The sequence below is a fragment of the Barbatula barbatula genome (genome assembly GCF_947034865.1).
Source record: "Barbatula barbatula genome assembly, chromosome: 25".
Classification (NCBI taxonomy): Eukaryota; Metazoa; Chordata; class Actinopteri; order Cypriniformes; family Nemacheilidae; genus Barbatula; species Barbatula barbatula.
In genome coordinates, this window is record NC_136788.1 from 14354978 (window position 1) to 14368172 (window position 13195).

Below are 13195 nucleotides of genomic sequence, written 5' to 3' on the forward strand. Positions count from 1 at the left end.
TTGATGAAGTTAAGTGGTCAAACCTTGATCCGGCTCGAGCCGGCAACATTATGCTGTAACATTATTACAAGTTTTGACCCATATACCACATCATCATTGCCTTATTTGGAAAAATTTAAGCTACTGACATTTCTGGGACATCATTGACTATCATAGTAGGCAAATGATATGATATTATTTGTTCTGTTCCACACAAAATTAGATATTTTGAGAAAAGCAAACAGCTCTAGGGAACCTTTGACACCAGACAGATTTTGCCCACACTGTCTTATTTTGCATTAAACAGAACAAAAAAATATAAAGTACTTTTTCCTACAATGGTAGTCAATGGGGCGGCAAAATATGCCTGGTTTCAAGCACTTTTCGAAATATCTTTCTCTGTGTTCAGCAGAACAAAGAAATGTATACAGATTTAAAACTCGAAGGCGAGTAAATGATGACAGAATTTTCTTTTTTGGGTGAAGTATCCCTTTAAGTTTTTAAGGACAATCAAAACCAGTCATTTCAAATGTTTTAGGTTACATAAATTAATTCACTTAAAATAAAAAATTCAACTCTTCTTATAAAAACTTAAGACAGAAAATGAAACAGTTTAGCTAAACTATTAACTTTTGTTAGTCATATACTGAATTCTTAACAGAATTCTTGAAAAGCCTTTGAGATCTCTAAAACAAGCTAAAAATAGAAACATCACCAGGTGTTAATCTGCCATTTCTCGCATTTTCTTTCGACGTCTAGAGCTGAGACTGTTATCGTTCTCTCAATCTTTAAAACACAGACACAAACCCCAAAATACACAAGCTGAAATGAAGAGCCAAATGTGCAGGGCATGCTGTGCCCAGTTCTTGTTCTCTCTGACAGAAGAGGTCCCGTCCAGGTTGGATGTACACACTTGCCCACTTCAAAGCTCTGGGTGCTAAGGGGACACCTGGTGCTCCTGACGTCCTGCCAAACGGCCCCAAATGAGGTCTCAGCCGTTTCAATGTCAGGGGATTGTTTCTACCAACCCACACACGAAAACACACATGCGCATACATCACATGCTTGGACAACTACTGATTCTCCTCACTGCGGTTTATTCATTAGGGGAGAGAAGAACTACATAACCAGAAAACTCTTGGCAGGAATGAATGTGCAGAGTCTGAATTGGTTTGTGATACAGTATCTGGCTCCCAGGTTAAAGGGATAGTTCAGACAAAAATGAAAAATCTGTCATCATTTACTCACCCTTGAGTTCCAAATCTGTATAAATATATTTGTTCTGATGAACACAGAGAACGATATTTGGAAGAATGCTTGTAACCAAACAGTTATTGGCCACCATTGACTACCATAGTAGGAAAAATGACTTAATAGTTTTTTTTTTGTTCTGTTGAACACAAAAGAAGATATTTTGAATATTGTAGGACAGTGCTGTGGCACTTTTGGCCACTGTTGTCATTTTTCCTACTATGGTGGTCAATGGGGTCCAAGAACTGTTTGGTTACAAGCATTAGTTCAAATATCTTTCTCTGTGTTCAACCAAACAAAGAAATGTATACAGAAAATGAATACAAGGATGGAATTTTCAAGTTTTTCTTTTAAACACTCTGGGCAAACATGTGCATTCGTGCTGCTAGCTACATGCACACATAACAAAAAAAACTTCCTCGTTTCCCTGATATATTCACACAAAAATGATCCCATTCCTCAATTTCAGCACAAGGTAAATTTCACAAGTTTCACAAAGGAAAAAGATTTCTCTTTCACGCTGGAAGTACAGAAACCAAGCCGCTTTGTTTGTTTCGGGGGGGTTGATAGAGAAACTAAGAACCCCATCTCACCTTATCATTCCTCTGCTAGTAAGGCTAACATCCCATCAAAAGAGAGCCGGCGCTAATCGCAAACTCTCAGAAAACCACTTATAGAAACGGACAAATATCAACAAGTCCTCCATCAGGTTCTCCCTCGCCTCTCATTAGCCAGATAGATGGAAGATACGACTAGCAGCTGAGAAAGATACGGATAATTCTTTCCCAAATAAACAACCACACATGCCTGACTTTTAATTAAAAACGCCATCGCAATTAGACAAGCCGCTTTAAAGGAAATGCAACAGAAAAACCTGAAGGGCTCCGACTCGGTTACAGAGCTGATCGGGCTGCGCTCCAGGAGAGTATAAAGCCGTACATTCCCCCAATATAAATCTTTTGCTTTTCTTTTAAAAAAGTTTTGAAGCGCAAATCCCCTTTCGTTTCACAGAACCTTAGGAGTCATAGGGAACACGGAGGCAGGGGAAGAGGGGAGTGGACGAGAAACCTCAGTCATCTTTCTGATACCGAAGGACAATCCGAGATTGGGGTCGTAGGAAAAAGAGTGTTGTGCTCGCCGCAGATGAGATCAATTAATCACCGGTTAATGGGGGTTTTTCTCATTTATTTGTCTGTTCAATTGCGTTCCATTTAGAAGTGCGAATGCATAAATGAACGGGTGCTTCTTTGACCCGGATAAGGTGTCTGGTGTGGCAGGAAAACAACATTTCTATCTGGCCTTTTGCGGAACCTTATTAAGATCCAGTGTGCTACAATAATGAACAGTAATTTGACTACCTGCTTCCTTTTCTGTACTTTATCACCGGCATTCATAATCTGATGCACAACAATTGCATCCTAATGACTTAACAATGAGAAGGCTTTCCAAACAACAGTCTTTTTTGCACCACTGTGTTCAGTTTCGGGGTAATAAATGTGTCACTGACTTGATTAAAGGGACATTTCACCCAAAAATGAAAATGATATTATTTGCAAACCCTTTTGTCATTTCAGACCTGTATGACTTCATTTCTTACGCAGAACACAATAGAATATATTTTGAAGAATGTTGGTAACCAAACAACGGCAGAACTCATTCAAATTGTTGTACATCAATTGCATGTGTACATCAAGCACAGACGAAATACACCATTGACTCGCTTGGACAAGAAAGAAAAATAAGAATCGTTCAGCGACGTCGCATTTCTCTCGCCGCAAACAAACACTCCCGAACCCCCACAGCAGCTGAGGTAATTGTTTTTTTGGAGTGGCGGCTATGTGGAGATGAAAAACAATCCGTAAAGCTCTTAACAGATGCTGTAATTACCTGGGCTGCGTACGGCACACCGCGGTCCTGTACACTTTCTTTCTCTGTATGCCTTTGAGGGTAACTATTGTTTCATAAGGCTGAGGACAGAGGCAAACACTCCCGCCGAGTTCACAAACTTTCGACCCCGTGGGTTTTTCTAAGGATGCCAGTCTGAAGTTTATTTGGCTGTGATTACTTGACTCAACAGTCATTCAGCCTCTCCGTAGAAACTTCAGCTTGGATTTTCGATGGCCTCTGGATTAAAGTAGTTCTATAAAGAATCTTGACAATATCAAATACAAAAGTGAAAGTGAAATGTTCCATAAATTCTCATCATTACTCACCCTAATGTCATTTAAAACTTGTATGACTTCGTTTCTTCTGTAGAACACAAAAGAAGATATTTTGAAGAATGTTGTTAACCGAACAATTGCATTACCCATCGATTGAATTATTGTATGGACACAAAATCAATGCAAAAGCAACATTCTTCAAAATATCTTTTTTTGGGAACAGGTTTTTCATTTTTTAAATATCCCTTTAAGTCAAGAAATGTGGAACTGAAAATATGTTTTTTAAAAACTTACCAATTCACTGCAGGGACATTTTTTTCTTGGATATTCAATATTTCTGGGACAGTTTTGTCACTTTCAATACCACTTCTGACCTTGAAGTTAATAAGCAAATTTTTTATGATCATTTCACGTGGTAATTTAAACCCAAGTGACTAGATAAAATTAAATCAATAGCTTCATCCAATGTAAACATGCTCACAAATTGCAATCATTTCTTGAATCTGAAGTGGCCTGATGATTAAAGTGGGTTTTCAATCCATTAAATTCAGTTCAGATGGGAACATAGACTTGTTTTATTCATTTTTTTATGTGCTTTTCTTCTAGGTACTATGCTTGCCTACATTAGAGGCTTTTGAACAGCCGTTTCCAATCTCCTGTTTGGTTACTTATACTGTTTGGTTAAAGAGACAAGTCATAAGTACAAACGTAAATGTTACAAAAATCCCTAGCGTTGAAATGTGATATTCAGTCAAATGAAACATTTTGTTTTGGAGAAAATCTACTCCGTTGTGATGCTCCTTCAAAAAGAAATGGCAATTTATTTACTTTTCATTTGTGAGGAGGGAATCTCCGTCAGGATCTGTGCGCACCAGTGCTTACACTAATGGCTGGCTGGCATTATGGATTTCAACGCTCTGGGTAATTTTTCAATGTTTTCTTTCTCACGCTTTGTACAACTCGGTTATTAAAACAATGTTCTTGGGTTCACTTCACTGTGCCTGATGAGATATGTTTCTTTTTCCAAATCTAATCCTCTGTTTTTTTCTTCTTCTTCCAAGAGCGAAATAACTTTTCATGAACTTATTCTCGTGAACATGCCTTCGATTTATTGCGGTACACCAAAAAAGCAAGTGAGTGACCAAAAAGTTATTGATGGATGCAAGCAGCTAAAATCATCAACAGCCCTATATAATTTTTCAATTATCGTCATTGAATCAGTTACAAAGCATACGTGCAAGAAAATAGAAAAACAATATTTGATTATAAGATATGATTTATTTCAATGCCACTTATAGATCAAAACTCAGAAGTAAATAATCGGGTTCATCTCTAAGCAGCGTATCACCCGTACCATCAAAAATCTGATTTCCCTCCGGGTCCTTCTGTTGATTAAAGCTCAGATGAGATAAGCTGCTCTGGACAAAACGGATGGCTGTATGTCTTCATGTGCTCATCTCTCTCAGGTTTGATATAAAGCTGACGGTGTGTGGTATATGAGTTTGTCACAATCGCGATGGTGAGACACGGAAAGATGACCCAGACAGCGGGTAAGGGCTATTAAAAGACATTTCATAATAAATAACAAGACAAAAGCCCACGAAGGGGTAACATAACAAAACAGAGATGTATAATGACAGGACAGGACTAAGACTAACTACACTAAAACAACACTAAAGTTAACACTAGACATGAACTACAACTTCGACTACGATTAAAACGACTACAACTGCGACTACGACTACGACTGCGACTACCACTACTACTACCACTACCACTACGACTTCGATTTCGACTTCGATTAGGATTAAAACGACTACAACTATGACTGCGACTACCACTACGACTACGATTACCACTACGACTACGACTACAACTATGCCTGCGACTACGACTTCAACTACGACTTCAACTACGATTACCACTACGACTACCACTACGACTTCAACTACGATTACCACTACGACTACGACTTCGACTAGGATTAAAACGACTACAACTATGCCTGCGACTACGACTTCAACTACGATTACCACTACGACTACGACTACGACTTCGACTACCACTAAGACTACCACTACGACTACCACTACGACTACGACTACGACTACGACTACGACTACCATTACGACTACCACTACGACTACCACTACGACTTCGACTACCACTACGACTACCACTACGACTACCACTAAGACTACCACTACGACTACAACTTCGACTTGACAGGACCTGGAATGATCCTCCCACTAGACCAAGAGAAATCTGACATGATTCTGAAATGACTGTACTCCTGTGCAAATCATTGATGGGTTTAGGTGATGAGTGTTTGAATCAGATGTGAGCTGAAATGTGTTTAGATGAGTTCAGGTTTCGGCCTTTTAAGTTATTCCACCCTAGACTCAATCATTTCTTTTGAAATCTTGATTTGTGCATGGGGACATTGTCATGTTGGAACAGAAAGCTGCCTTGTCCATGCTATAAAATTAGAAGCACACAATTGTGACCACAAAACCAGTCACTAGTACCGTGGTATACTGTATGTAGCAATAGCAAAACATGTTCTTTTACGCCAAAAATCATTATGATATTAAGTTAAGATAATGTTCTATTAAGATATTTTGTAAATGTCCTACAGTATGTATATAAAAAAAATTGTGAGAGGGTGCAGCAAAACCGCGAACAAAAACGGCCGGAAACACAGCTACAAACATTGCAAGCTGCTGCCCGCTCTTTGAGAATCACCCACTCAAGTTTGGTATCTATGTAAAGTTTAGGGTTAATCTATTCTCCCCAACGTCATTACAGCAATATAACAACAAGGGGCATCCATTTATTTCCCTCATTAGTAATATGCGTTGCTAAAGACTTCACTTTAAAGGCCACCTTATCTCGTACCTAATCTCAAGAGAAAATATTAGCAAACTGTCCCTGCTGTCCTGATAACTATCGACAAAACGAATACAAACTGTGACGAGTCACCTCTTGCGCAATCAGCGTCGCCATGGAGACTGAGGAAATCAGAACGGCACAGCTGCCGATCGTTACCGTGGGAAGCGACTTCGGCTATAAAAGCTGCTGTGACAAGACAGAAGGGGAGCAGCGTCTCCCCAGACACGAAGGTACTAAGATACACTCTCTTATGTCAACAGGGACAGACGAGTAACGACCGGCACGATCGCTCCCGCTCAAACCCGGAAGTACGTGGCCGGAAGGATCGCTCCCGCTCAAACCCGGAAGTACGTGGCCGGAAGGACCGCTCTCGCACGAACCCGGAAGTGCACGACCAGGACGTCTCACGGCCCTTCGGAAGCGGCTACAGCGAGTGAGACAAGTCACCTCTACCTGTCGCCACTGGAAGTTGACGCCTACCTCCTTTTTCCTCTGGTCTCCACTGAGACATTCAATAAAGATTGCCCTACGGGGTGGTTTATTGCACTCTCGTGTACGTGTTGTTACTTCGCCGGTCACAACTGGTGGAGAATGCGGGCACGTACGACGAAGCTACGACACGTACCGAGACAATAACAGCTCAAATCTTCTGTTTTTCAGGACGCATATCTGCTCTCTCTCTCTCTCTGGGCTACAATGGAGGAAATCATCCATCGACTGGCTGAGGTGGTGACGCGCCAGCAACGATTCTCGGAACAACTAGCCGTGCGTCAGCAGAGCACCGACCAAGCCCTAGGGATGATGAGAGATGCCGCGGCTGCCCGGGTGCCGTTGCCGGATGCGAGAACCACTGCTCATCAGCTACTGACTAAACTCACAGCACAGGACGACATCGAGGCATACCTCCACACTTTTGAGGTCGTGGCCACCCGGGAGATGTGGGACAAAGCCGAGTGGGCTAGGATATTGGCACCCCTCCTGACCGGCGAAGCCCAGCGGGCCTACTTCGCCCTTCAACCCCCGGCCAGCGAGGATTATGAGACCCTGAAGCAGGAGATCCTCGCCCGGATAGGGCTGTCCCCAGTCAGCGCTGCCCAACAGTTTCACCAATGGACCTACGACGAACAGATACCGGTAAGAGCCCAGGCTGCCCAACTAACACGGCTGGGACATCTCTGGATGCTAACCGGGGAACCCTCGGCACTCCAGGTAGCCGAACGATTGCTTCGTTCCCTACCCCGACGATATAGGACGTCGGTCAGCATGCGGGGCCCCACCACCATCCGCGAAGTGATAGAGGCGGTGGAGTTAGCAGAAGCAACGGCAGCCCGGGAGGCAGGAGAGAGAGCGATAGCGCCACCCCGGAGGGTAAACCCAGCATGGCGACCTCCGGAGGGCACCTCCCGGCCAGTACAGAGACCCGGAGTGTCTACTCCCATGGATGAGCCGATGCCTACGGACCCTGGTTCCACCGGACCACCCGCATGGTTGGCGGGATGTGCGGTACACCAGACCGTGCCATCTGGGGCTCCACGACGAACGGTCCGAGTGGATGGTCGACCCGTGACCGCCACCTTGGACTCTGGTAGCTCGATTACTCTGGTCCAGCCCGGGGTAATCCGACCTCGTACTGGTGGTAAGTCCTCCATCCCGATCACCTGTGTCCACGGAGATACCCGTAGTGTGCCGGCCCGGCAGGTAATGGTAGCCGCCGGTCCGGGGTCGTGGATGCTGGAGATCGGGATTGTGGATGATCTACCCGTGCCTATGTTGCTTGGTCGAGATTGGCCCGGGTTTGACCAGCTTTTGGCCAATGCAGTAGGGGTGGCCAGCCACGGCCGTCAACCTCGGAAGTATCGACACCAGAGAGGACAAAGACCACGGCCCGCCCTGATGGCTACAGAAAGTGAACAGGAGGGTGAGTCCCAGAACCCTAACATTTTCTTCGACCTCTTCCAGCAGGTGTCCAGAGGTGGCTCGTTCGGGCGGGAGCAACGGGAGGATGCTCGGCTGAAAAATTGCTGGGGCCAGGTTAGAGTGGTAGAAGGAGAGGAGCGACAGCCTGCCCCGCACCCCCTCCCATATTTTGTTGTCAAGCAGGGTTTGTTGTACTGTGCCGCGTTAAGGCGGGGGGAGGAGAAACTCCTGCTGGTGGTCCCCAAGACCAAGACTGAGGCGGTTCTTGAATTGGCACATACCCACCCCATGGCGGGACATCTGGCAGCCGCTAATACGATTCAACGCATCCGTGACCGTTTTCACTGGCCCGGTCTCGAGGCGGAGGTAAAGAGATTCTGTCAGAGCTGCCCTACCTGCCAACAGAAATCACCCCAGCGTCCTCCCCCCAGCCCACTCATTCCACTTCCAGTGATTGAGGTGCCCTTCGAGCGCATAGGGATGGACCTGGTAGGACCGCTGCCAAAGTCTGCCCGGGGACACGAGTACATCTTGGTTGTCGTCGATTACGCCACCCGATACCCAGAGGCCATACCCCTACGGAAGGCCACGGCTAAGGCTATCGCCAAAGAGCTTTTCCTGATGTTCAGCCGAGTGGGCATTCCCACGGAAGTCCTGACTGATCAGGGAACCCCATTCATGTCTCGGCTGATGGCGGACCTCTGCCACCTACTCAAGGTAAAACAGCTCAGGACATCTGTGTACCACCCCCAGACGGACGGACTGGTGGAACGCTTCAATCAGACCTTGAAGAGAATGCTTCGTAGAGTGGTGGCAGAGGATGGGCGCGACTGGGACCTCCTGCTACCATATGTGCTCTTTGGAGTTCGGGAAGTGCCCCAGGCATCTACAGGTTTTACACCTTTCGAGCTTCTCTTCGGCCGGCAACCCCGCGGGCTCCTGGATGTCGCCCGGGATGCCTGGGAACAACAGCCAGCACCATACCGCAGCGTGATAGAGCACGTCCAGCAAATGCGGACCAGAATAGATCGAGTGATGCCCCTGGTGAAGGAACACCTCATAGAGGCCCAGCGCGCCCAGCAACGATGGTATGACCGCCCTACCCAGCCTAGAGAGTTCCAGCCCGGCGACCGAGTGTTGGTCCTGATCCCCACAACAACGTCAAAGTTCCTAGCATCATGGAAAGGACCTTACACAGTACTGGAGAAGGTGGGGCCAGTCAACTATCGCATCCGCCAGCCGGGACGTCGACGGGAGGAACAGCTGTACCACGTCAACCTCTTGAAAAAGTGGGTCACCTCCCCGACCCAGATGGCGGCATTCGCCGCAGCTGAACCACCAGTGGTCCAAATGGGGGAACAGCTGTCCCCCGTCCAGAAAAAAGATCTCCAGTCCCTGGTCAGTCAGTTTCGGGATGTCTTCTCAGAAAAACCCGGGCAGACTCGGATAACACAACATGAGATCCGAACGCCACCTGGAGTCGTTGTTAGGCAGCGGCCCTACCGGGTACCAGAGGCTCGTCGGCTGGCTATAGAAGAGGAAATCAGTCGGATGAAACAGCTTGGAGTGATAGAGCCCTCCCGCAGCCCGTGGTCCAGTCCCATCGTAATGGTCCCTAAACCAGACGGCACTCTCCGCTTCTGTAACGACTTTCGTCGGGTCAATGAAGTGTCGGCCTTCGATGGGTACCCAATGCCCCGAGTGGACGAGCTCCTGGACCGGCTAGGAAAGGCTCGGTTTATCACAACGCTCGATCTCACAAAAGGATACTGGCAGGTGCCTCTCTCTCTGGAATCCCGCGAGAAAACCGCGTTCAGTACCCCCTCAGGGCATTGGCAATATACAGTGCTGCCATTCGGACTACATGGGGCACCTGCCACTTTTCAGCGCATGATGGACATTCTACTGCGGCCCCATCAAGCTTACGCTGCAGCCTATATTGATGATTTGGTAATCCATTCGGGGACTTGGGACACCCACCTGGATAGGTTGCGGAGAGTGCTGATGGATCTCAGGAAGGCCGGCTTAACGGCGAATCCCAAAAAGTGCCATCTCGGACTCGCCGAAGCCCAGTACCTGGGATACAGGGTTGGAGGAGGCCTTATCCAGCCGCAAGCAAGGAAGGTGGAAGCCGTGCGGAATGCCCCCCGACCCCGCAACAAAACCCAGGTACGGGCCTTCCTGGGGCTAGCGGGATATTATCGGTGCTTTATCCCCAAGTTTTCTTCTATAGCCAGTCCCCTGACCGACCTGACCAAAAAGGGGCAGCCGGACAATGTAAAGTGGACCCCCGAGACGGAGCAGGCATTCCAGGTGCTGAAGGAGACTCTGGCATCCACCCCAGTACTACGTGCCCCTGACTTTGGCTGCCCCTTCACCCTCCAGACAGATGCGTCAGACACTGGGCTGGGAGCAGTGCTGTCACAGACGAAGGACGGAGCAGAACATCCCGTGGTGTATATTAGCCGCAAGCTCACCCCAGCGGAAAGCAGGTACGCTACGGTGGAAAGGGAGGCCCTGGCAATAAAGTGGGCAGTCCTGGAGCTCCGTTATTATCTCCTGGGGCGGAGTTTCTCCCTGGTGACCGATCACGCACCTCTACAATGGATGGCTAAAGCCAAAGATACCAACGCCAGGGTCACAAGATGGTTTCTAGCACTCCAGGACTACCACTTTACTGTGATACATCGGGCCGGGACCTCCCACGGCAATGCAGACGGTCTGTCGAGGTTGTGGTCAGGATGGACATCTCGGTCAGGTAACACCCCCCCTCCCTCCCAACACTTTTCCTCGTTTCCCCACAGGACGTCCCACCACAATAAGGCGACACTTAGGGGGGGGGAGTGTGACGAGTCACCTCTTGCGCAATCAGCGTCGCCATGGAGACTGAGGAAATCAGAACGGCACAGCTGCCGATCGTTACCGTGGGAAGCGACTTCGGCTATAAAAGCTGCTGTGACAAGACAGAAGGGGAGCAGCGTCTCCCCAGACACGAAGGTACTAAGATACACTCTCTTATGTCAACAGGGACAGACGAGTAACGACCGGCACGATCGCTCCCGCTCAAACCCGGAAGTACGTGGCCGGAAGGATCGCTCCCGCTCAAACCCGGAAGTACGTGGCCGGAAGGACCGCTCTCGCACGAACCCGGAAGTGCACGACCAGGACGTCTCACGGCCCTTCGGAAGCGGCTACAGCGAGTGAGACAAGTCACCTCTACCTGTCGCCACTGGAAGTTGACGCCTACCTCCTTTTTCCTCTGGTCTCCACTGAGACATTCAATAAAGATTGCCCTACGGGGTGGTTTATTGCACTCTCGTGTACGTGTTGTTACTTCGCCGGTCACAAAACTAAGCATTCAAAACATTCAGAATAAGCCTACTTACTGTATAACAATATTTCTTCATAATATTAAATACAAATATAGTTTTTTAGTTGCATTTATTTGCAGAAAATGAAAACTGGAGAAATGGGTAAAAACAACAGAAAAGATGCTCTGTTTTTTCAGACCTCAATACTGCAAAATAACAAGCTTATATTCACTTTTAGGTATTACATATATTGAAAAAAAAGTTTTTACAGATTTCAAGTGTCTTGTCTGTCAGGCTGTCAGTGTTTCACATTGCTGTTGGATGACTTTATGTCACTTCTGAGGTTTGATTTAGTTGAAATTCAACAGACACTGGACTGGAATGACCCCAATCTAGAAATGATGATTAAATGAAAATTTGGAATGATCAAGTTTTGTTTTGATGATGTTTTGTCAAGTTTGAAGTCGATGAATTCTTAAAGACACGTGAATGCCTTTTTACATACATGTATCTACATATTGTAATATTAACAGATTTTAAGAAAAAATGAAACATTATCAAATTGCACATTTTACATGACATTATTTAGTAAGTTATCAAGTACAGTATCACATTTTCTTCAACATCGAGCAGCCCTACACACCCCAACGTGGAAATTCTGTCTTAAAAAATCTGCAGGTTATTATGTGATGCTTTTTCTACATGAAAACTGTTATTTTTATATAACAAAGGCATCACGTGTTTCAAACCGCACTGCCATAATAACTTACAAAATCCTGCACTCTTGTATTAAAATCGTAAAATCGTCTTTATCAGTTTTACTACGGCCCAGTAACCACAATTTATTTGATGTACTCCAGGGAAAATCTCACTCCTAATCACTCTACATAATTATATAGTTCCAATCCAAAACTATTGATGGACCCAAACCGGACGGTGAAAGGTTTAAAAAGATGATCGATGGCATGCAACGGCGACTTAATAGAAACATAAAAGGTTTTTCAGGAGAGTATAATCAACTGAATACACTAGCCGGCCCGTCTTAAGACCCCATTACACAGTAATTGCTGCTAACTAATGACCAATATGTATGTGCTGGTGACTGAAACCCATTTGAAAAGAGAACAGGGATCGCAAAAACAGGTTCTGAAAGGAAAGAGAAAGACGTCTGCCTGAAGGTCATACTAAAGTCGCCATTGGGGGCTCAACCGTGGTGCTAATAAATTCACAAAAAATGACAAAAACACCAGCTGAGAACAAAGAACGCCTTGTCTTCTCCTGCTTTTCTCTCCTGTAAAGCGTTTCCCTGTCCTTCACTCAGGCACACGGTGCCTCCAGGCCTGGTCGGGAATTTTGGAACGGGAACTTGAGGAAAGTGAAGAGTGACAGGAATGTCAAGAAAGATGTTTTGGAATAATAACGTGTGAATGTGTAATATGAAATATGAATTTACTCACACTTACATTGTTGCAATTTAGTAACTTTTTTTCAAATCTTTCTAATTCAATATGATTTTTTGTAAATGATAACAATAGCTCAACTTTCATTTTTGGATAAACTATTCCTTCAATTATCACGCCGTAGTATTCACACAAGAAACTGGAATTCGGTTCGATTCTCAATGGCCCTGTCCCAAATGGCGTCCACATTTGGAGACGTCGGGAAGTGCAGACCTATAGGGTA